Source organism: Podarcis gaigeae, assembly GCF_964106915.1.
Source record: "Podarcis gaigeae genome assembly, chromosome: 2".
NCBI classification, from domain to species: domain Eukaryota; kingdom Metazoa; phylum Chordata; class Lepidosauria; order Squamata; family Lacertidae; genus Podarcis; species Podarcis gaigeae.
The window spans coordinates 41,567,238-41,593,539 of NC_139679.1; the positions used below are offsets into that span (position 1 = coordinate 41,567,238).

At 44.5% G+C, this 26,302-nt stretch overlaps 1 long non-coding RNA gene across 1 annotated transcript; it reads right to left on the bottom strand.

The window, feature by feature from the left end:
* Window positions 1-26,302, bottom strand: LOC310838504. The gene is made up of 3 exons (XR_014560994.1): window positions 26,104-26,302; window positions 24,871-24,961; window positions 1-515 (listed from the first exon to the last, which is right to left on the bottom strand). It is a non-coding gene; the product is annotated as an uncharacterized lncRNA (long non-coding RNA).

The following is a 26,302-nucleotide window of genomic DNA, read 5'->3' on the forward strand; positions in this document are numbered from 1 at the left end:
TTATTTGCAGAAGGATTTTAATGTGGACCAATCTGAGGAGGCTATTTGCATCTTCTTGCCTTTTCTGATACTGGAGGCATCTAGTGGCTTCATTGGTAACACACGGAAAGGGACTCTTTTTTTGGCAAAAATGACAAAGTTACCTGGAGCTGAGGCTCCCTCTGGGAAAAAGCTGCTTATGGGGACCAGGCCACCATCAAAGAATTCCCTGCTAACATAAAGGGGACTAGTTGCTATGCTGAATCGTGACACTGCTGGACTTGGTTCAGCAGCCACACCTACGTCTTGAGACCCGCGGCTGCGCTTCTGCTGGGGGGTGTGAGCAAGGCTGTTCTCCCTGCTGCTCAGTCCTTGATAGCTTATCCGAGGTGCTGACAGCAACTTGGAAATTCTTAATTTGTCTTGCTCTGCAAGCTTCTTGACCACAGGAGATGTGTGACTAGTGTAGGCTGGATACTGGATGCGGTGGATCAGATGCGGTGGGATGCCAATATTGCTTGATACCAAAGCCCGATCTAAAACCCAAAAGATAGAGAATATATATTAGTTTTCGGATTTTCGGTTTCAAGGATTTTGATTCCAGAAAACAAATCCTTGCCTATCTATACCGGCTTGTGCATAATGCTAAGCTGTGTTTTGTTTAAGCCATAGTTTGTTTAAGCACAAGTTGTCTCACAGATGATTGACCAAACCACATCTTGTTTCTCTAAAGCTTGCTTTGTTTTCTAGCTGTTCTTGCCCTGTGGCCTTTGTAGTTTGATGAGTGCCTTTCTGGAGTGGGATAGTCAAACAAACTATAATTAAAGATGAGTGCTGGGTTCGCATGTAAAGCTAAGCCATAGCTGAAACAAACCAAGATTTGTATACCAACAACAAACTATGGCTTCTGAGTGTGGTTTGTTGACAGTAAACAATCCATAGTTAAGCTGCTGGAAAGGGTTAACATATAGCTCTATGTCATGGTTTAACAAAATATTGTTTAATAAGCCATGGTTTAGCATCATGTGCAGAATAGGTTTCTCCAAGGAAATCCCAAGGAAAGAGAAATTCCTTTTAGCCTAGCCTGCAAACAGGAAGAGGACAGAGAAGTTCACAGAAATAAGACACAAAGTTAAAGAACCACGAAGAAGGTCCTTGGAAATCCTGGAGCACCTTTGTAGTGCTGGATCTAAAAAAATAAATAAATCAAACCAGTAGCTTCTTGACCAAGACATACAAACATTTATTTCAGAAGGCTCTTTCCCAGCCCACATGACATTGTTTTGTTGGAAGCCCTCAATAAATAAAACTACTGCTATCATCACACACTGCCAGTTAAGTATCTACAGGGCAAAAATGCTCTCAATTCAAGATCCAGCAATTCGTATTGGGTGCAGTGGTCCATAAAAGGCACACTGCAAGGCCAAGAAAAATTCATGCACCAGTAGCTGCATTTCACAACCTCAAGCTGTGCCTGAATCCACTTTGGCAGACATTGGAGAAAACTGGCCAGGCAGTTTTGTGTTTTGCATGACACCTCACTGTAACAGCCTAACAATTATGCCTGCTGCCTTTGGACTCCTTGACTCAGCTGCTGTGAAACTACCACTGACATCTTGCTTCACATGGGGTGCAAAACCCTCTTGGGTTTCTCTCCGTTGTAAATTGCACATGCACCTTCCCTGAAAGAACATGTGGAAGTGCAACCCCCCACCCCAATGTTCTTGGATGAGCTATTTTGTAGTCCTTTTGTAATTTCTTTTCTCTTTCTTTCCCCTGCATTGGACCTCTCAGAACTGGCTGACAGTCCCACTCTGACTCTGGCAAGAAACCAAATTGGCCCTCATTCACGTTATTGGATCAAAATCTAGAAGGAGCTTTAGTTACAATGCAAAAAGGTGCAGCCATGGTTTTCTGTTTTTGTTTCTTGCACCACCTGACACATTAAGCCACCCAAGCTACACTACACTTAGTGGAAAGAGAACAACAATCCCCTCCAGGTGACTGTGCAAGAGATTCAAATGAGGGAAATAAAAAAAAAGGTATTGGCTTACAGTAGGTGAATGGTAAATGCACAAAACAAATGGATGGAGAGAATCGAAAGATGGAAACTGGTGTCTGAGATGGAAATTGGTGTCTGAGCAGAAGATGAGTACTTGAATTCCAGCACAAACCTGGTTCCATTTGATCTAGGATATTCTACTTTGGTCTGATATTTGGGGAATTTCAATTCAGGATAAAACTAAGAAATAAAAATATGAGCTTTCAAATGGGTGAAAGTGGGTAATTTTTACATGACTGAAAAATTCCCTGTAGATTTGAGTGGGAAGGGATGGGTCAAAATTATCCTATATTCAGTGAGCAGTTCATGGATGTTTAAGAATCACGATTCGACATAAATGACATCTGGGTTGGGGAAACTAAGCCTCACTGGATGTTGTTGGAAGCCAACTCCCGTCACCCCCAGCCAACATGGTCAATGCTAAGGGTGATAGGAGTTTGAGTCCAGAAACATCTGGAGGGCCACAGGTTCCCAACCACTGTATTGCAACATCCACAGAAGCTCATGGAATCTTGTGCTGAGTGAAAGTAATAGCCAACCCTCCCCTTGATCTCAAGATGGAGGGCTGCATGTTGAAGTAGAAGAAGCATTTCTGTGTTCTACTCAATCCTTCTGAATGACAGCATTCAAAATGCAGGATCTTCCCCACCTCCTCTCCAGGCAAGAAAGACATGACCATAGAAGGAAACCTAGTGAAGTTGCCAGTGCCTTTCTGCAGAGAACACCTTTCTTCCCCATAACCTGCCTGCATCTTTGATGGCAAAGCATCAGTCAGCTTTTGTACCCATGTGGCTCTGTCGTTTCCATATTTCCCCTTCCCTTTCTGGTTTCTTTTCTTTTGCCTCTGCTGATATTTCGCTGAACAAAGTCCCATCCTGCCTTGAGACCTTTAACACTGTGCCTATAAAATCCTAACACTTGGCTAGTTCTCTGCATGCCTTTTCTCTTCTCCATGGTTACCCCAGCCAAGAAACACTTTGTTTTTGTGTCACTTCCATTAGGCTGATTGAGTTTACAGGGGACGGCAGGAAACCATTTGATGGGAATATAAATTCCATGAAACAAAACTCAACAGATAAAAATGTTCCTCTTGGAAGAGTTTTCCCTAGCACTGGGCAGCCTTTGTCAAGGAGTTTGCCACAGAGGAGTCAGCACAAATAGGTCCACTTGTAACTTTTCCTATGACATGCCAAGAGATTTTGTGACCCAACACTGGATAAGGGGGGGGGGGTTCCAGATTCCCCCAACTGAAGAACATTGCTTTTTATGAAAGAGGGCAGGGACATATTACTATAATGCAACTTATCCAGCAGTACATGTTAAAATGGATAATTGCTTCTAGTTCTGACGAGAAACTGGCATGGAGGCAATTTCCACACACTTCTATTTAAAGACCATTTGCCTGTGGTAGGGAGAAAGAGATGGGAAATAAAGTTAAACCCTGCTGGCTGTAACTCAGCATGTTCTAACAGTGTATAGAATGATTAGCAAAAGCAAACGAGGGGAAATGAAATTATACACTGAAGATGGGAACTTCGCAAATGGGTGGGCTTTTTATTTGAGAAGGGGGCTGCAGAGTTATAATGTCTTTTCCTCTTTCTTGTTTCAAAGCTGTGTGTTTTTAGCCCTTCCTCGCCACACACGCATAAAGGTTGTAGGGCCCCAGAGCTTGTCTCCTATTTATTTTGCCATGTGGTTTCCATATACACTCACTCTGGGGCCTCCAATCGGAAGGCGCTCCTACCTCAAGACACTAGCGAGGGTAGGGAGAGGTGTGGCAAATGCTTTTGTTCGCTTTGTAATGGAGAACCAGACTAATGCAAAACACTTGTCTTGGAGTGGGCATAATAGCTACCCCTACACGCACGTATTTGAATTTCAGTCTTTGACTAAGTACAGTCTGGCCTAAAGCAAGTGAGTATGTTGTAGCTCAACTGGTTGTCATCATCATGGTGCTCTTAAATGAGGGAGGGGGAGAGATAAAGCAGTCCACAAAGAGGGGGGGAGTATAATAAAGACTCTGTAAGAAAACAAAAACTAGGAGTTCATGTTCTCACTAGAATTAGCAAAGGTTCAGATATACAAAGTCAGGCAGTTCAGGGATGCTAGGCTCATTCTCATAGTATTCATGGCTTTCTGTGCCCAGAAATTGTCATCATTGTCAGTTTATGATGTTATTATTGGAGTTTTATGACTGGCATGTGCTTTTTGAAATACTGCTTGATGTTTTTGGGGTGGGAGTAGGCACTTTTGCAGGGTTTTTTGTTTTTAGAAATGAGGATAATAAGTTTTAAAAATGCAAATACATACATACAAATATAAATACATACATACTGAAACTCATCTCCAGGGGATGCTGTTGAGGACATAGGCAGGAAAAGATGAAAAGAGGGATTTTTTAGTAGTCAATGCTACTATAAAAAAAGTTTTTTTAGAAGAAGTTTTTTTTTCTGAAGGGAGATGGAACCTCATTATTAGGATTTCCAGTACATTACTTTGAAAGACATGTGAAAACAAGTTAGGCAATGTTCCAGCTTCCAGATGTCATGATAAGCCCCATTAAATAATACAGAATTATATCTTCTAGTAGAGTTGCATTAAAGTTGTCAAGTATTTTCAGTTTTATAATACTTTCTGTTGTAATTTCAGAACATCAGAATGCACAGAACCCAAGAGGTGCCTCATATTCCATTTTCATTTCAAAATTTTAGATGCTACTACTTACTTTGGAGCCTGCCTTCTCAGGAGTCCTCAGGGCCATTTATTTTCAACCCTTGCTTCCGTTTGCCAGCCCAGACTGAGTACTTGTATGGTGAAGTTCTCATTCATGTGCTCCCTCATACAAACACAACCAGTGCAATCTGAGCCATTGAGAAGAATCCCTAAAGAGCGTTTGCACTGGAATTTCAGCTTTGGTGTCACTGTAGATTCAGGTCCACAAAAACTAGCATACATTACCAGCAGTCACACATTAAGTGCAGCCTAGAATCCAACTCATGGGAAGGAATTTAGCCAGGCAGAGTCCCCTCCCCCCTCCAAGAAAGAAAGAAAGAAAGAAAGAAAGAAAGAAAGAAAGAAAGAAAGAAAGACAGGCTAGAATGAGGGAGGAATAGGAAGGAAACTGGAGGGAACCAGTGAGCCATCTAAATACAGCTGCTCTGTTCAGGAGGTGGAGTTGCTACAAAACCATATTCAGTGCTACCTCAGTTTTCGAGAGTCTTGGAAGTCAAACGTTTTGGCTTTTGAACACCGAAAACCTGGAAGTAACTGCTTCGGTTTTCGAACGCTTTTCGGAAGTCGAATGTGCCACACGGCTTCTGTTTTGAGTTTTCCATAAGTAAACGCTTTGTTTTTTGAACGTTTAAGAATGGTCTTCTGGAATGGATTACCTTCAAAAACCAAGGTACCACTGTATAGATAGCAGGAGGTGACCGAGAACCAGCCATAGACCTCCTATTACATTTAACTTAAAGAATTCCCCTTTTTTCTTTATGATGTTATTGTCTTATAGATTGGTTTCTCATCCTTTCCTCCCATTTATGCATGCCTGAATCTTGTACTTCTATCTTAGTCAGGTGGTCAGGTTTGTTTGTTTTTTGTAAAAAAGGACAAGACATCCGACACCTTTAATAGCTGTATAGAAGAGGTAGCTTCAGCAGGTGAATAACCCCTTAACACTTGATCATCTATATCTATCTATCTATCTATCTATCTATCTATCTATCTATCATCTATCTATCATCTATCTATCTATCTATCTATCTATCTATCTATCTATCTATCTATCATCTCTATCATCTATCTATATCTATCTATCTATCATCTATCTATCTATCTATCTATCTATCTATCTATCTATCTATCTATCATCTATCTACCTATCATCTATCTATCTATCTATCTATCTATCTATCTATCTATCTATCATCTATCTATCTATCTATCTATCTATCTATCTATCTATCTATCTATCTATATCTATCTATCATCTATCGGAAGTCTAATTCCAAAGAACTAGTCCTTAAATTAATCTAGCTAGAAAGCTAGAACAGTTCCTAGAGATGGATTTTCTTGGGAGAAGATGCCATCTCCATCACAATTTTCAATCTTTTTTTCTTTGAAGACTCCCCACCCCCCTTTTTTTTCCCTGCAAAGGAATACACTGAGTTTTGGCTGCTGCTGCTGTACACAGAAACAGCCCCCTGCACCTCCTGCAATGAGGCTATATTTTCCGTTGTGTTTGTACAATGATCGTGCTCATATTGCAGGAATGACTCGGCTGCCACTGTTGCACTAACAGTAAAATGGCTGGGGTGGAGCAGGGTGGGTGGGGAGTGATTCTGCAAACTCTTAAGGCAAGCCCGGGAATGCATTGAGTAAGAGAGCTGGGAAACTTTTCCTGGACCAGTTTTTGTTTTTGTTTTTAACTGGGAAGGCCTATCCAGGTCAGTGACCCTGGCCTCAATTCCAGTGTTTTCACATATGCCTTTTCCCCCTGTGCGGGTGAGAAAGCTTTGCTATATGAATGGACCCTTCTGCCTGGTGCCGACTGCACCACGCTATGGAGGAGCAAAGTTAAATATGGCCCCTTGGCAGGAAGGCACAGCTCACAGATATTTGGGGGTGGAGGAGACAGCTTGCTAATGTGAAATGCCAAGGCAACAAATAGTTGACATTAGAATTGCATGCAGGCTGTGGGACTAGGCTATTCCTTTCAGGCGCTCACACAAAGGGCCCCTTTTTTGTCTCGCTGCTAAAGACAAGCAACAGAACGAGAAATACAGAAACGATATTGATAGCTAGGGGAAAGGCCTGTGGAATTTCTGGGGAGGGTTTGCTATCCCAAAAGCACAATGGCCTGTGCTTTGAAATGCACAGACCACGTAGGACGCAAAAGGCCACTGGGGTCTCACGTGACCATGGATTTGCCTTCCCCGCCTACCCCCGCCGATTCCCCCTCACCCAGAACTTGGTGAGAGTTCTTGCTGCTCTCCAACGTCTACGGCAACAATCCTGCCACACATTCAGGCAGCCTTACTGCATGCCCTCCAGCATTTCTCCAGTGAAAGTAGGGGTGCCCTATTCCATCATCATCATCATCATTTTATTATTGATACCCCACCCATCTGACTGGGTTGCTCCAGCCACTCTGGGCGGCTTCCAACGTATATAAAAACATAATAAAACATTAAACATAAAAACTACGCTTCCCCATACAGGGCTGTCTTCAGATGTTTTCTAAAGGTTGTATAGTTACTTAGCTCCTTGGCTTGGAGGTTACATAACTCCATACTATCCATACATTTCTCTGATTAAATTGGGATGTCTTAAGGAAAAGCGTGACATTTCGGGATCAAATCAGAAACCAAGATGGCTTCTGTAAATCCGGGGCTGTCCTTGGAAAATAGGGACATTTGCAGGGTCTGTGACTGTGCACAGCATGGCAGCTCAGATTGCCTTCCACTGATTCATAGAACCAAAGAATCATAGAATTGTAGAGTTGGAAGTGACCGCAAAGGGTCATCCAGTCCCAACCCCCTGCAATGCAGGAATTTCAGCTAAAGCATCCATGGCAGATGGCCATCCACAGGCAAGTCTTTAGCATATGCGCCGCCGGGGTGCAAAGATCTGCCCAGTGTCCCAAAATTTAGTTTAGCTCCCCAATTAACTTTTGCATCACCGTTGTGAGCACTGTCGTTGAGTTTGACAAGCGGCACCATTGTGAATGACAAGTACCACCGCTGGCGCGGTGTGTCTTTGGTAAATGAGCGTGCAAACAGTAGGTATACATCTTATACATCTAGTTACAGGTAGGTAGCTGTGTTGGTCTGCCGTAGTTGAAACAAAATAAATAAAAAATATTCAGTCCAGTAGCACCTTAGAGACCAACTAAATTTGTTATTGGTATGAGCTTTTGTGTGCATGCATCTGAAGAAGTGTGCATGCACACGAAAGCTGGTACCAATAACAAACTTAGTTGGTCTCTAAGGTGCTACTGGAAGGATTTTATTTTTTTTAGTAGGTATACATTTTAGTAATACCTAGGTATATATGTATTTTGTTTTTCTAGCTTGATCAAAATTATTTATTATTTCATAACTGGTAGATAGTTAAGAGCTTAAGCGGCTTCAGTGGTGGGTGCCTGGTGCCCTCCAGAATCCGGCGCCCAGGTGTCCTGCACCCCTTGCACCCCAGGTAAGGATGGCCCTGGCCATCCAACCTCTGCTTAAAAACCTCCAAGGAAGGAGTTGTTCAGAACTGTTGACAGGTGCCAGGCCAAAGAAGCTTAGGTCTGGAGCAACACATGGGGTGTCCAAGTCAGGTTTGCAGACTTCAGGTGTTGCTTCTTTGCTGCAAAGCAGAATCCAGTGAGGGATAAAAGGAGCAGTTGGAGGAGGTCACATAGTTGTAGAATTGTCTGTGCCTGCCTCCTCCTTCCATTTTGCCCCAGCAACAGTTCCAGACCCATAGTTCTGTCACAGTGAAGCAGCACTGCCCAAAGTTTGGAAATGTAACTTGGAAAAATAAAGTGTGGTTCTACTCTAAGGGCCTTCTCTCAGATGATAATAGGCCCACAGTTGTTGCTCATTTTGGGGGGATCCAGATGGTTTCCTTCTGTGGCAGGGATAGAGCATTTTCCAAGGACTTGGGAGGAAATATAGCTCAATGCTTGTGCTGGGTACAGATGAGCACGAAAGCAGCGCAAAGCAGGAAGATGACTTTTTTCTTTTCTTTTCAAAAAGGCAGCTAGAAAGGCCTCAGACAGACACCATGCAAAATGCCTCAGCAGTTTAGCATTTAATCTATAGCTAACGGGGGAAGAGGAAGCATTGCTGCACAGCAAATGAACCATATTAAACGTTGGCTATTTGTGGCACTGCCAGCCAAAGGAACAATCCTAACACCTAAGATTCATCAAGCTAGACCTTACAACTTCATTGTTTCCCTAGCTACTAGGATCCTAAAATGTCCTATTCCCAGAATGTAATCTAAACTGGAATCTAGAAACATATAAAAATGCTGTGAAAATTGTTTTGTTTTGTTTTTTAAAAAAAGCGTTTTGAAAAATATATTAAAGTTGCCATAAGCTCACCATAGCCATCTAGTGTCACGTTTGTATAATGCACTTAAAACATTATATTTGCAGCTGTACACCTGAGTCCTAAGGTTAGCCAGTAACCAATTACTTGAACTGGAGTGGGGGGGCACACTGTTCTGATTCATTAGATGCAACTTGTGAACCCCGTACCTTGTGCAACTTCAAAATCTGGAATTACACAATATGGGCAGCTGGGTTTAGACCACCAACAAGGAGTTCTACCCCCTCCCACCTTGTGTAGGAGGAATTGAAGACATCATTTTTAAAGCCCCTTTGAACATTGCCACCATTTCCATGGCAAATACATGCATACTGGGAGATAATATCAGGGTCGTTTAAGACAAGGCCATGCAATTGAATGGGATGCATGGCACATCACTCTGGCGCCAAGGGAGTTAGCAATGCAGCTTGAGCATGACCCACAGTGGGATTGTAGATAGTGCAAACAATCCTGGGCATTGTGGATAGAGATGAAGGAGGCACATAATAGCATGAACGTATTCCAGGGGGTGGTCTCGTAGCCAGTTGACCACCATCAACACCCTGTGCTTTTTCACCTTTAACACCTGCATGATGCAGACATTTTAAAACTAAATGTCATTTCCATTTGAGACCTTTGATTACTACAGCTGCTAATCAGAGCAGACAACAAAGGCTGAGCTGCTCTGTGCTTTGATGCTAAAACCAGCCCTGCCAAAGAGCCCCGCCTTTCACAAATCCTCACCACTTTCAGCGGTGATCTGCCCCTAAAGCATCATTCAACAGCTGTTTTGCTCGTTTCCCCCTGAAGTGGTATTCTGTTGCTGTTGCTGCACAGACACTCCTCCATGCCCATCAGACAGTGAAACCTTGGATATAAGTGACTGCCCAATTTCCAAACAGTCAGAGAAAGAGAGGGAGAGAGGGAGAGGAAGTGCTGTAGCAGCCCGAACAAAGGCCGCCTTTGTGAGCTTGGAGAACAAGCCAGGAAAACACAACACGGCATTAAAAATTACATGCTAGGCTGGCAGGATCGTTCAGAAGGGGATCAACCAATCCAGACCGCGTTTCCCCGGGACTCCAGTGAGAAATTCCGGTACCGCCGTTTCAGAGCAGAGCTAAGTCTGAAGACATTTGAGTTCTTCTCAAACTGTTCTAAGAAAAGCGCCGCAAATTCTGGAGCGGACACACGGCTGTCATTCCCGGCTTGCGTGTCCTAATAATACATGCCAGGTTTGAAAAGTCCATGGAATCTGGTTGTCATTAACTCTCTGCTGATGTTGTTGAGGAGGAGTGAATGGTGAGCCTGCAAAGGGCACAGGACTGAAAGACCCAACGGTCCTCCTGCTACAAAAATTAGGCGGCTGCTAATTTTATTTGCCCTGAAATTACCCGTGAGCAAATGCCAATTCCATGTGGCGGCAGATATCACTAGGTGGCACTGTTGTGAAACTTGCCTTTTAAGGCTTATTTGACCCAGGAAGTTGACCATGTGCATTGATTTAGGGCGCCGCTGGATGGTGAGTATTGGGATTCAAGAGCATGCCAGAAAATTGAGGTTTGCGCAGTTAAAGTGGATTAAAGCGCTATGTCGCCTAGTGCAACAAATCCACTTTTACAAAAGAAACAGATTTCTTTGCAGTTCAGAAATTGATGGGGAAATGGACAGAAAATGTGGAATAAATGAATGAATCATTCATGGGAATGCATGCCAACAACCTGCAAACAAATTAGGAGGAATGCAAAAGGAATGTTCATCATCGTACAACCTCCTTGCAAGCAAATCACAATGAATGCTCAGTACAGTGGTACCTCAGGTTACAGACGCTTCAGGTTACAAACTTCGCTAACCCATAAATAGTACCTTGGGTTAAGAACTTTGCTTCAGGATGAGAACAGAAATCACGTGGCGGTGGCACAGTGGCAGTGGGAGGCCCCCATTAGCCAAAGTGGTACCTCAGGTTAAGAACAGTTTCAGGTTAAGAACGGACCTCCAGAACAAATTAAGTTCTTAACCCGAGGTACCACTGTAAAGATTCTGTATAATCAAACTGTGTGATCTTTGTGCAAGAAAATCAGGATGAATGCTCACAACATAGGTTAAAGCCTTTCTTCATTATTGCAGTTTAGATTCCACCTTCATTCAAGGTAGGTAATAACCACCAACCTCATCAGACACCTTTTCTTTTTAAAAAACTAAATTGGGTATCCGGGCTGCAAAGCCCACTGAGAGATTGATGAATGCTGCAGGACTTGGCCCTTTCCACACTACTGATTTTAAACCTCAAAACTGCCCCTCCCAGCTGCTTACTCCCATGGGCCTTTGCCAGTGATACCCTGGAACCCAAATGCCTTGGCTCCCAAACAAATCGGCTCCCAAACGATCAAAACCTAGAAGTGAGTCTTCTGGTTTTCAAGCTATTTTTGGAAGCTGAACGTCCGACAGGGCTCCTGTGGCTTCCTGCAGCCAATCAGAAGACACGCTTTGGTTTCCGAACATTTTGGAAGTTGAACAGACTTCTGGAATGGATTCTGTTCAACTTCCAAGGTACAACTGTTGAGTACAAGTTGAGGGGGAAAGAACAGGCACTCATTCAGGTGGATCTGCTACCCCATATCTCCAAAAAAAAAGGCCTGACAGTCCTCAGGTGATTTGAGCTAACTCATGGCTCATTTTTTCTCCCTCTCTCTTGCCTAAAGGTAAAGGTACCTCTAACCATTAGATCCAGTTGTGGACAACTCTGGGTTTGCGTGCTCATCTCGCTCTACAGGCCAAGGGAGCCAGCGTTTGTCCACAAACAACTTCCGGGTCATGTGGCCAGCATGACTAAGCCACTTCTAGCAAACCATAGCAGCGCACGGAAACACCGTTTGCCTTCCCACCAGAGTGGTACCTATTTATCTACTTACACCTTGACGTGCTTTCAAACTGCTAGGTTGGCAGGAGCTGGGACCGAACAATGGGAGCTCACCCCGTCAAGGGGATTCGAACCGCCGACCTTCTGATTGGCAAGCCCTAGGCTCTGTGGTTTAGACCACAGCACCACCCGTGTCCATTCTCTCTCTCTCTTGCCTACCTCTGCCCATTTCTTCCAAAATGCATCACCTGATGTTTCTATGCAAACACATCCACTACACCCGCCCACAAACTTATCTGTGTGTGCATGTGTCCTTCTCCAAGCTGTAATGATGGCTGGGTGCTTCTCAACGCTCAAGAGATGCCTCCACTTATCAGGAGACCATCTCCTAACCTCAGTTAGCTGATACCTTATCAACGGGAGCTCACTATTACAGCCAGCAATATTCCTAACAAAAGCAACGCTCACCCAGCGGCTAATAATAATAGGAATCAAATCCTTATGAAGCCCCCTGAGGATGCAGCAGTGCCTGAGAGTACAATTTTGCTATGTGAAGAAGTACCCTTGGGCTGTAAAAAATCCCTGAAGGTATGATCGGCACTGCAATACCATTTACTTGGGCCTAATTCTCAAGGAATGTGCTTCTGAGCAAATGTGATTAGAGGTGTGCTGCACATCACATATGAAACCATGAAATATAAGACATGCTTGTAAAGAAGGAAGTGGGTGTTGACTTTTCCTAAGATACTCAGCCACTTGCACAGCACTCACTTGTTAAAATTTCACACCTCAAGGGGACTATCCTTGGAGCTCTCTAAGCTGATCAACTCAGGACCATTGCAGACTATGCAAAAATGCTACCAAACGGCTGAAGTTCTAAAGAAGAAGGCTTAATACACCCCAGATCCTATTTTTCCTGAAATTATTAGGAAAGGAATGGGATACCAGGTGCCTGGTATCAGGAGGCCAGACTATTTGTCCTCCTAGGACGGCATTTTCTACTCTTGCCTGCTGACCGATTTCCAGCATTGGTTCTCCAGCCTCACTTGATACCTGATTACATTTTATTATTATATGCTGAGATTCCTTCATTGCAGGGGGTTGGACTAGATGACCCATGCGGTCCCCTCAGACTCTACAATTCTATGATTCTATATGAGATCTCACAGATTTTTTTGCTGCTTCCTAGCTAGCCTATAGCCCACCCCCCATCCCTGACAACATTACATAATGGGATAGCAGATACTAAATAACCATTGAAATCACTTTTCCTACTCCAGGGGACAACTTTAAAATCTGGCCCAAATAATGTGTTTGGTGTAAAGAGGTGTGCACACAATAAGGTATATAAGGAGTCACTGGGCTCCTTGTATTTTTTTATTTTATTTTTTGCTAAAATGGATTGATAATATGGCTGTATTTTCCAACTGAGCTCTCAATGGATCATGCATTCCTGCACCTCCCAACTCAGTATCCATGCATTAAGTCCTTGAATAAACTGAAAGCATATTTCCCTGGTCCCTAGAAAAACAAAAACAAAAGCCAGGCATCACTTCCTCTCCAAAGAAGCCTCAGGCTTATTTCATATCTGCCATCATCTTAAAATAACTGAGCTTTACAAGCAGCACATGATGCCATCCGTGATTGGGCTCATGCTATGCATCACCAATAGGTCACTCTCTGGCTCAGTTACAGTATAAAAGTAGGATTGTGCACCAAACGCCCAACGGCCTCTCCAGGACGGGAAACGCAGGTTCATGAGAGGGCAATTTGAAGCAGAAAAGTGGTAGGGGGAGAGTGTGCTTAACCCTTCCTTCATTAGTGTTTCCACTGAAAACTCTCCCTTCAAACTACAATATTCGCGCGCGCGCACACACACACACACACACAGCTGCTTTTCACACCAAGAAGCTCCTCCAAATGTACATTTACTCCATTCCAAACCAGAAATGTGGGCCTCCCTGTCTTTTTAATAAAGATAGTTCCATTTTTAAAAGAATTAGTAAGAAGATGCCTGTGAAACCTGCAATTTCTGATGTGAGAAAGGAGAATTTCCCAGAAAGGGAAGGAAACAAACACACAAATAAATGGCTGCACCCTGCGAAATAGTTTCACCGGGCAGCGCTGATCACGCTGGCTCCTCTACTACGAAAGCCCACTGCTGTCTTTGGCGCTCTGCTTGTTTTCACTGTTTAATGAAACAATAATTCTGTTTTAAGCATTGGCAGCTGTCTTATGCACTGAGGTTTTGTGTAAATTTGTTATCCTTCATGGTGAAAACCATATAAATAAACACAGCAGCTTTTCCTTCCTGCCTGGACTCCCCACAAGAACCAGGCTGGTGGCTCTGGGCTCCCCTTCTCTGTCTCTCTCGCTTGCTTGGCTTGATAGCCTCAGACGCCAGCAATCACAATCCTGCCTCCCACGGAGCGAGCAGCCAGCTTTGGTTTAAATCAGCTTCTCCCTGGAACTCGTAATAAACACAGCACAAAGTTTTGGAGCCATCAATGAATAGGATTGGCCAGGCTGGTCCAGCGTTCCCAGTGTTAATACTGCGGTGGCTTCAGCCCAAAGTCCAGCTTGGCTTGATAAGGTTGTCAGAGCTTCCTGTTCTGGCTGACTACATTCAAATAGAACCTGCTTACATGAGCTCAAATCCCAACATGTGCTGAATGCTTCAGTCCCCCTGAAAAACTGTCCCAGCAAAGCTCAACTTGTTTCTTTCAGGTCTGCAAATTGGGAGAGACCGATTGGAACAAGTGGGTCTTTCAGAAGCCCAGATTCAAGAACAGAATAGCCCTTTTAATTCCTTTGACTTTTCCAATTTAAAACCGCCCTCTTCAAATCCTGCCCCAGTGAACCTTGACTAGCTTTGATGGGGGAAATTGCTTAGTTTGAAATGTCTCAAAATTCTAAGTGCCTGGCTCTTGGCTTTTGGAATAATTTAGAAAATATATATATACTGTTTGTTGTTTGTCGGCTAATTCAATTCAAAATTGCCAACAATTTACTAAGCTAGTTGTAAATGAATAACAACAACAATAATAAAATTGACTATCAACGTAACATCAAAGTTCCTGCTTTGATGAGAATTCAAATTTTGCCAAGTGTGAGGAATCTATTGCATTGACTGCTATTCCAATTCATCTTGCCCTTACTGTTGAAGGCCACCCCACTCAACCATGGCAATGTTAGAGAGGGTTGAGGGTTGCCCACCATGACATACAGGGTGAAGTGTGTGTGTGTGTGTGTGTGTGTGTGTGTGTGTGTGTGTGTGAACACACACAAAAGAATTTGGGGCTGACTACATTACAGTGGTACCTCGGGTTACATACACTTCAGGTTACAGACTCCGCTAACCCAGAAATAGTACCTCGGGTTAAGAAATTTACTTCAGGATGAGAATAGAAATTGTGCTCCGGCAGCACAACAGCAGCAGGAGGCCCCATTAGCTAAAGTGGTGCTTCAGGTTAAGAACAGTTTCAGGTTAAGAACGGACCTCCGGAACGAATTAAGTACTTAACCTGAGGTACCACTGTAATGTGAGTGATTAAGTGTGCCTATTTCAAATTGCTGCACACTGAGGGCAGGTTCATTTATTTAGAAGATAAACCAACCTTTAAAAATTATTTTTAATAGGGAGGCTTTGCACAAGTCGGCTCTTGCACAAAACTGCTCTATTAAAAAAAATATAGAAACAAGTATCGACAGATAAACAGGAACTGGGAGTGAAGGTTTCTTAAGCCCCTCCCTCCCTGCTGCCTCCATTGCACTTAGGCCCCATAAAACTCATATTTTGGAGTATCATCCTTCACTCACTGTCTGAAGGATGTAATGTATGTGGTTCATCTTAAGGCTGCATGTTGCTTTTAGCCTTCATGTGGCAAGTCAGCAAGAGAAGAAACATGAGCCATTTTTGAAATTGTCACCATGTGACTACTTACTCTATTGCTTCCTTAAATACAGAGGCAAAGCAGATGCCTGAAAAATGTGATTTAGCATGTCTGAACCATTCCCTAGATGATAAAGTTCAAGCAAACATAGCTGCAAATATTGAAGTGCTCTTCTTCTGCAGATGTAATGGGATAGAGCTCAGTCCGAAGAGCATGAGACTCTTTATCTCAAGGTCATGCGTTCGAGCCCCACGTTGGGCAGAAGATTCTTGCATTGCAGGGGGTTGGACTAGGTGACCCTCAGGGTCTCTTCCAACTCTACAATTCTATGTTTCTATGTCACTTCCATTATTATGCTTATGCCAGCATCCCCATTCAAAGGCTCTTTTCTTGTGGATTCCTAAAAAAAGCTCTTAGAAACCTTGTGTTAAATTATTCTGCAGCTATCCCTCAGTTCCAGTGAAGGTCTGTAGCTGGAGCAAAAAGAAAAAACTGTAAGCCTTTCCATAGAGAGAACCTTTTGTCAAGATTGCCTACAATTCAGGCTCACATAATATGTGGTATATTCTTGTCATCTTCGGGGGAGGTCCCCCCCCCCAAAGAGATCCTTGGAATTCTGCTACGGAAGCCAGGAATGCTGAGTGTTCTGTTCCTTAATCACCAGCCTATAACTTCTCTGTTTCATCAGCTCTGTTTTCAGTTTAAAAATTATAGCACAGAGCAGTGGCGTAGCGTGGGTTGTCAGCACCCGAGGCAAGGCAAGTAATTTGCGCCCCCTAACCCATGGATTTGCGCCCCCTAACCCTAACCCCCAGATGTTGCGCCCGGTGCGGCTGGCCCCCCCTGCACCCCCCACGCTACGCCACTGGCACAGAGCAATGTGATTTTTGTAAATACTGTGAACACAGGATGGAATGGCAAGCTGGTAGATTTACAAGCCCTTAATAACTTGGGCATAGCTGTCAACTTTTCCTTTTTCTTGCAAGGAATCCTATTCGGAATAAGGGAATTTCCCTTTAAAAAAGGGAAACGTTGACAGCTATGAACTTGGGTCCAGGATACCTTAAGAATTGCCTTACAAATTAGGTTGCACCTCAGCTTCCATCAGCCCCAGCCAGCATGGCAAAAGGTCAGGGATGTTGGGAGTTGGAGTCAAACGACTATTTTGGTGTTAAGTGGTATAAAAATTAAAGAATAAAAAGAATAAAACATCTGGAGGGCTAAAGCTTCCCTATCCCCGACATACAGCAAGGAACTGCACACTCTGGGGTGTAGAAGGCACATACAAAACTGTTGTTTTAACTGAGGATTTGAGCTACCCATTCATCCTCTGAATATGCCAGATTTTCAAAGCTTAGTGCACTCTGCTGCTCATTTCTAATAGACAACTGCTGAATGATCATCCATTTGTTTTTGACAGTAATGACTAATCCTGCTCTTTATACTGCTCCTCTCTTATAGAAGTCCAAATGAGCTCATGCTTCCATGTCAATTTGAGGATATATTGAATTTGTTTCCAGGAAGACAATATAGAATTTCCAATCCAAAGTTCATGGGAGTGTTTAAAATGTGAAATGTCCTGATCTCATATTTGGATGACATTTCTACCTTCCTTTCACTTCTTGGTAGAAAAAAAAAGCCACAGCTGAATTTAGAGGTTACTCTGATTTGTTTTGACCTTAAGATAATAGTGGAGAATTGAATCCAGAAGCTTTGTTTTTAAAGAACCAATTTTCTTCTTCCAGAAATAGCTCCCCCCCCCCAAATAGGATCCACTAATTATCATTCAAACAAGATTGCATCTGCCTACACCAGGGTAAATCTCCTGGTTCCCTATGACATATATTAGAGGAGGCCTAGTCTTCATTATCTCTTCATGATATGCCCCCTTTCCTTATCTCTCGTCCTCTTCCTTGTCCGCAACACAAGGGAGAGATTCTCATCTTCTATAAAAGCAACAAATGGGGAAACTGCTGCAGTACAAATTCCCCCTCCAGATGTTGATAACCTGCAACTCCCATCCCCCCTTGACCATTGGCCATGCTGGAGTCCAACAACATCTGGAGAGCCATAGGTTCCACAGCCCTTTCTAGATATGTTATTCACTTCCCTGTGAGAACTATTCTAGTGGGTGAACCAGATAAACAAGGACAAAATGAAGTGGGATAATTACAGACGTTCCTAGAGCCTGGAAGTGTCCTGTAAGGCCTTTTGGCAAGAGGACTGTCAGCTGGCTTACAAGTGAAATGGTGATGCCCTTCATCCTCCTGCTTTGCTCAGAACATCACTCTGCCTCAGGAAAAACCTGATCTGCTGGGCTACAACAATTAAGAAAGTAAGACAAACCCATCCTGCTGCTTCCCACAATGGCCAACCATTGTTGGAGATGCAAAAAGCCCACAAGACACCAAGGCAATAGCCCCACCCTGCTATTTGCCACAAAGCAAGTGGTAATCAGGGGCATGCTACTTCTGAACAAAGGAGTTCCACCCAGCCACCATGCCTGATAGATAGCTTTATCTGCCATAAATTTACCTAATCTACTTTTAGGAACAGAGAGAGGCTGTCTTACACCAAGTGAAGGTATTTATAAGTCAAGTGCATTTTTGTTTATTCTGACTGGCAGCACCTATCTAGGTTTTCCGGCAGAGCTCTCCCACACTACAGCAGTGTGTAGTGTAGCGGTTAGAGTGTTGGCCTAAGACCTGGGAGACCAGGGTTCAAATCCCCACTCGGCCACAAAGTTCACTGGGTGGCATTGAACCAGTCAGAGTCTCTCAGCAGTCTCTCATGCCACTTTAGGCACCAGTTAATATCAGCGACTAGGGCTTAAAATGCCTACCACAGCAGCGCAATCCTACACCTGTCCCCTAGTCAATGCCACCCAGTTCAACAGGGCTTATTCCCAGGTAAGTGGATATTGGATTACAGTCTAAATTCCGAAAGACAAGGGCTACCACCTCCCGCTTCTGCAATTGCAGCACGGATTCAGAAACCTGAAAGATTTTAATGCCTAGTAGATTCAGACACAGATCACAGTGTTCAAAGTAAACACTTCAACCCCTCATTCATCACTCAGGAACGCTAATCCAGCATGGCCTTGAACTCAGCAACTCTTGCTGAGATGGGTGTGTGTGGCCCAGATTTCTCTTAAGGCCTGCGTCAGGGATGAATAAATGGAGGGACCATGTTTCAGAGTTTGTTTCACCACTGCCACTCTATCATACAGAAAAGCTATCTGCTTGCCATGACAGAGTGACACTCTTTCCTCCAAGATTGTTCCTATCTGTGTTTCCTCTGAGGCAAAGGACCAGCAGCCTCCAGCCAGCATGCTTGAGGGGTGGCTTTTGTAAGATTTTCTCTCCCTTCCAGGCTAATTAGAAACAGGTGCTTGTTTACTGGGAATGACAGCAACCGGTTCTATAGGCTCACACCCTTAGCTGTGAGCTATGCCAAATAACCTGTTTATTGAGTGCCTGGCTTGTACTTTACATTACGGTGAAGGAACACATGTCATTATCATCATTATTAAATATTGTGAGAGCAGTAGGGCAGCTCTAGAGGCACTCTCGCCAAATCCAGTCCAAATGCGCCTTTCTCAAGCCCTTGGGGAGAAATGCGCCTGTCAGTTCAAAGCAGGAGCCCAGGCACTGAGTTCAAAGGAGAATTCCACCCTGCCCCTGTTTCCCATGATATCACCCAGAAACCTCCTGCTCATACTGGGCACAATTCTGCAGTTTTTAAAAGCAAGTTTCCTTCTTTTAATTGGCAATGAATGGATAAGTGCACAAACTTTTGTGTGAGACTCTGTTAAAGATACAGGAGGGCGATTTGCTGCCTGAAGCATACTGGGAGGAGAAGACTGGTGTCTGAAATAGTGGCCTGATTCAGACATAATGCTAAGACAACCTATGGATTAGTGTGAATGAGCAAGCATGTGGCAATGCAGAGCAAAAAACTGGCCTTGCTGCTACCACATTACCAACAGCAAAATCAGTGCTTGTTTTCTGGGGAGACGCAGGGGGACGCATGCCCCTAAACATTTTGTGAATCTTTGTACTTTTGTCCATTTACTGTGTTTATTTTTCCTGATTTGAACTATAAAATGGTGATTTTCTTGAGTCAAAATGAGAGTACCCCTAAACATTTTTTTAGAAAAAAAAGCACCGAGCAAAACTATGTTTTATATAATCTGTAAGCCACCCAGAGTGGCTGGGGAAATGCAGCCAGATGGGTGGGGCATTATTATTATTATTATTATTATTATTATTATTATTATTATTATTATTAGGTTTGGCTTAGCATTACGTGCAAACCTGGTCTCATGGTTTGTCTTGCTCCAAAGAAACAGGGTTTTGCTGAGCATATCCTGCCATACATACTTTTGCCTGGTCTGAAATCTATGCTGACTGAAAGTGGCTCTTTGGGGGCTTCCAACAGGAGCCATTCCCAGTCCAAACTGGAGATGCTGGGGATGGATGGAACCTGGGACCTTCTGCATGCAAAGCAGATGCTCCAACACAGTCCTTCCCCTCCCTGTTTACCCACCCAGAGCAAGTGGGAGCTGCTCAGCTTTCGCAGCCTCCACTGCAGGCTGAGAGCCAAATGCCTCAGACCCTGAGGAGTGAGAAGGAAGCTGACATCAGAGCTGGCAGCATGCGTGCATACAGCTTATCCATTGGATCGCCATCGGAGCAACATCTGTTTTCTGTGTCTTCTTGGGCAAGGCGCCAAGCTTCTAACAATATGCAGCCTCATAGATCCATCTGTGCCCGGGATGTCTTATTTGCCTCCTGAAGCTCTCAGATGGCAACAGCTCCATGTGGGGACCCTGCAAGCAGCAGCAGCAGCATCTGCCACCAGCGCCATCCTGCCCTGCCTGATTTCGAAGGAGCCCCTCACAAGAAGGCTCATGAAAAGGAGGCTGCTCTGAGCAAAAGCTAATGATCTTTCTGGCTCAAAGAGCATTCTCTCCCCGAGGCAGAGGCGGTGCTTCCGCAGCCCACAGCCGCCAAGCCCAATCGCTGCAGACAGTGTTTTCGTAACCCCCACCACCTGGGTGGCAACCAGCACATCTGCTGCCTGGATGAACTAAAGCAGAGCTTGACCTTCCTGTTCTCCAGAAGGCAGCTCAGTCGGCTGCTAAAAAGAGGAGGGAGAGAAGAACTGAAAATGCAATTCAGATTTCTCAGCTATCTGTTCCTAGAACTTTAAAGAAGTTCCAGGTTTCACCTCGAAAGAAGTTCGCGCACCCACAGCTATGTCAGTCATGGATGAGGTAGTCTCTTTCCTTCCACCAGGCACAGGCTCTGGAATCTGCTCCCTTCATCCGGATGCTGTCTGACAGCTGTCGGCCGCTGAGCAAGGTGAGCCAGGAGTTGAGTCAGAGCTGAGGAATCAAGCCAGGAAGGCTTTGCTACTCAGGCAGGATCCCAGCCCAAATGGCAAGCCTTTTACAGGTCTTCCTGTTCAAGATGACCCAATGGGGTGGAGCCAATACATAGCCTACTTTGCTGCCAGGAACTGTACTTCTCATAGGTTACAACGTGGGGCAGCTAGACACAGATTTCTGGTCCTAGCCCTCGCCTAGAAGTTATTCCAGCCAATGTGGCACCCTCCAGATGTTGTGGACTACAACTCACAGCAGCATAGTCAATGATCAGGGATGATGTGGGGCACAGGTTCCCCATCCCTGTTCTAAAGGCAGGTGTCACATTTTCTGGGTCCCAAACCCCTCGGAACTCAGGACAACTTCACCTCACTTGCTTCAGATCAGAGAAGCTGGGTTCATCCTGGGAAGGGGGGAATAGATAGCACAGTTTGCCAGTCCCCACCAGTTCCTTCCTCAGGAGGCCATTTCAGGCTGGTTCTCTCCCTGTTTTCCATGGTTCTCTCTGAGGCTTATATGCCATCAGGAGGAATCTGAGAGGTTGCAGCCTTTCATCAGCTCCACCCTTACCCATCTGGGCTGATGGGTCTAGTGCAGATATGCAGAACCAATGGCCTGCCACATATAATTGGACTCAAAAGTTTGGTCAGCATCATTAAGCATGGGAAAATATCTGGGATGATTGGGAGCTGGAGTCCAGCAACACCTGAGAGGGTCACAGGTTCCTCATGACTGTTCTAGTGGCTTTTCCCCATCACTGGGAACAGCTTCCTTTCTGAAGCTGCTATCAGTGAACCAATCCAGGGTAGCTAGGTCACACAGAATGGCAACCTTCATTACTACAACACACTAAGGCCCAAGCCTAGGCATTTTGGGGGGAAGCAAATAATGTAGAAGCCAAGTGAAAGCAGAGCAACTTGAAGGTTGCTTGTGAGAAAGAGGAGAGTGGCAGAAGTGATGCACCTCTAATGGATCCTTTAAGTTCCCCTGTAAGACATCTGGCTGGCCACTGTGAGAACAGGATGCTGGAGTAGGTTGGCCTTTGGTCTGATCCAGCAGAACTCTCTTGTGTTAAGGCAGACAATGGTGAGAAGAATATCAGTGAATCCTGGTTACACCCCCTCCCCATGGCCCTTGCACGTTAGCCATCACTCACTGTGCTGGGTAAGAGGGGCTAATGGAGAGAGTTAACATTATGGAGCCACACACCTGGTTAAGCCATGAAGAACTGGTTAAGCCATGGGTTTATTTCATGTTTTTGGAGGAGACTTGGATGACTCTGGTCCCATAACACCAATTTCTCTGGGCTAGTTTCAACAGGAGGCTTCTGAAGCCACTCAAAGAGAGCTACAAATCCCTAAGAAGCAAGCCTGCTGAGGATGGGGTGGACAAGTGGCAGAGCTTCATGCTCCAGCACCGGGGGGGGGGGCAGAGAGCAGGTGGGGGCGTGGTGCACCACCCGCAGGGGCGTGGCACCCACACAGGAGGGGGGCAGTCATGATGGCATCCCACCGGGATCGTGCTGCTGGGGGCGGTACGCTCCCCCCGCTCCCCTCTTCCTCTGCCAGTGGGGTGGACTCCCCTGTTTGGCACCCAGGTAACTTTGGCACCCGGGTAACTTTCAATCACTGGGACGCGGGTGGTGCTGTGGGTTAAACCACAGAGCCTAGGACTTGCCGATCAGAAGGTCGGCGGTTCGAACCCCCGCGACGGGGTGAGCTCCCGTTGCTTGGTCCCAGCTCCTGCCAACCTAGCAGTTCGAAAGCACATCAAAGTGCAAGTAGATAAATAGGTACCACTTTATAGCGGGAAGGTAAACAGCGTTTTTGTGCGCTGCTCTGGTTCACCAGAAGCAGCTTAGTCATGCTGGCCACATGACCCGGAAGCTATACGCCGGCTCCCTCGGCCAATAAAGCGAGGTGAGCGCCGCAACCCCAGAGTCAGTCACGACTGGACCTAATGGTCAGGGGTCCCTTTACCTTTTTAACTATGACTCGGGCTGAAATTCTGAACATTTTCATTGCCCACTTGAACCAAAATGTAACACTTAGAAACCACAGAGATAAAAATAAATAAACATCAAAAGTAATATGAGTTACCCCAAACCTCTACTTCAAGTGAAAGCATTGCCAGAAACCTTATCCAAAAAACACACCAAGCTTTCTTCTGCTTTTGTCCTTCAGACCTCAGTGAAAAGGAAAACATTGCTCTAACATGTGGAAGGGTTTGCTTTTGTGCTTCAGCAGCTTTTGCAGTAATAACAGTGAACTCTCTCTTCTAAAACAAACCATTGTGCTTTCCAATATATAAAGAAAGAAGGAAATTAATTCTGGCTGCAAGGATAGTGGTTGATTAAGGAATACAAACCAGGGTTGCCAGGTTATCAAGTTGGAACTGTCAACACAGAACCTTCAAATTATTGGATTTTACTTCAAAATTCTCATGCTCAGTGGTGGGGCCTAGGAACTGGGAGAAAATTAAATTCAGTTTTCATTTGAAGATGAACCAACATAATCTGCACTTTCCAAAACAATACATGAACTGAAACACAGCAGTGCTTCAAAATTTGTGCTCTCCATATTTCACAATGCATATTTCCAACCTAGGGCTCACCCACACTTGTCCCACCACTTTCCCCTGGGAAAACCTGCTATTTACTGCTGAATTGGGACAAATGTCTATGACAATTTTTCAAGTGATCTGCTGCCTGCACTACGCATTCTATGGTCATTCAGTGGTCATTCTCCACTTTCTTGTTTTCTGGAACTCCACAAAAAATAGGTGCAAAACATTTTTGTTTAGTTTGGATAGAAGCCATCTTCCTAGCCATAGTTCTATTCCTTCTTCAGTATAAGTCTTTCAAGTGAATTTATGCCTTTGCATCCATGACCGGCCCCCTGCCTCTGAGAATATGGTAACTTCTATTAATTTCTTTTGGCATAAGCTAAACACAGGTGCTATATAGTCCCATCTCAAGGATCACTCTCTTCCCCAAACCCACCTTTAAAAAATAATAGCAACACTTCATCCAATATATTTGAATATGCAGGGCTGCAACTGTGCAAATTCAGCATGTACCAAGAAAACTTTAAACATGTAATTCAATGAAGATGTATCATCAATACCAGTAATATAATACCACTTGGATGTTCCTTTTGGTTAAGCAGTGGCGCTGTGGGTTAAATCACAGGGCCTAGGGCTTGCCAATCAGAAGGTCAGTGGTTCGAATCCCCACGATGGGGTGAGCTCCCGTTGTTCAGTCCCTGCTCCTGCCAACCTAGCAGTTCAAAAGCACAAAGTGCAAGTAATAAATAGGTACGCTCTGGTGGGAACGTAAACGGCGTTTCCGTGTGCTGCTCTGGTTCACCAGAAGCTGCTTAGTCATGCTGGCCACATGACTGTAAGCCGGCTCCCTCGGTCAGTAAAGCAAGATGAGTGCCGCAACCCCAGAGTTGTCTGCAACTGGACCTAATGGTCAGGGGTCCCTTTACCTTTTTAAGCTTTCCTAACAAAATAGAGGACAGTACCCCAACTCTTCAGATTGGGATTTGGCCACAACAGATGACTGGCTCTCTGATGGTGATGTAGCAAGTCAACCTAGAATGCCTTACCTTTCAGTGCGCTCTTAAAAGGGACTGCCATGGTTGTTTTCGTCCGTGTCAAGTGATTGAAGATGTCCCTCTGAGAAGGCTCTAAGAGATCCTTTAAGAAAATATCCATTTGTCAGGTTTAATAAGATACAGGTTGGCACACAGCAAACAGGATGCATTTCTGTTTCTTTTGCTCTCCCAGAAGCTAGGTGCAGTTTAGTAAGTTGCAAATGCCTGCCAGTAAACAGGGTGGTTGCCATAGAGCTGCTATATTGAAGCCCTGCTCAAGGAAATAAAGGCTCACGGGGGACATTGCTAGGTTCACAGACCGTCTAAAATGAAGAGGAGTTTTATCATTCACTTCCATAATTATGAGGCACTTCAGTGCAAAAGTTTGTTCCACACAACACAAGGCAGTGCGATATAACCTGAGCGTCTTTTCTATTAATCGTTGTAGTCAATGCCTCATGCAAAAACTATGATTCCAGAATGAAAGTTTATGCACATTGCCATAATTAATCAAGCTGCCCTTTGAGGACCAATGCGGTGTTACTAAACAGACTGTTCTTTACCTTCCCTGCGTCTCTTTTTCCATGCCATTTATCACCTCTTTTTAGTTCAGTTGCCATGTTGGCTAATGGAGCAATGCAAATTAAGACTGAGCAAAACAGAGCAATATAGCATGAGGCCCTTGGCCAGGCAGAGAGCCTTCTTGGTAGTGGTGCCTGCCCTGTGGAATGCCTTCCCATCAGTTGTCAAGGAAATAAACAACTATCTGATGTTTAGAAGACTCTGAAGGCAGCCCTATTTAGGGAAGTTTTTAATACTTGATGTTTTATCATGTTTTTAATGTTCTGTTGGGAACTGCCCGGAGTGGCTAGGGAAACACAGCCAGGTGGGTGGGGTATTATTATTATTATTAAAAAATTATTTCATAGACTGCTAGTGTCATCTGGCTCAGTACTGTCAACACCAGGGTTTCCCAAACTTGGGTCTCCAGCTGTTTTTTGGACTATAATTCCCATCATCCTGATAGCTAGGGATGATGGGAGTTGTAGTCCAACAACAACTGGAGATCCAAGTTTGGGAAACCCTGGTCTACATGGACTGACACTGGATTTCCAAAGTTTGAGGCAGAGGCCCTTCCCAGCCCTACTTAGAGATTTCAAGGCTTGAACCTGGAACCTTCTGCATGCAAATCATGTGTTCTACCACTGAGCTACAACCCTTCCTGGTGTCATGAATATATGGTACCTAAGGAAGGCTCTCTCTTCTTTCCTGACTATCAGGTGCAATGGGAAGTTCAAGTCCCTCTGGAAGAAACCCTCTCATGTGTTATCGTGCTAGTAGGAGTGGTTTTCTCCTGCAAATAGAATTAGGAATCAATACTCATGCAGCTGTTGTTCTGCCCTGCTCCTTGAGGCTCCCTTGGTGTAAATCATTGTGGCATCCT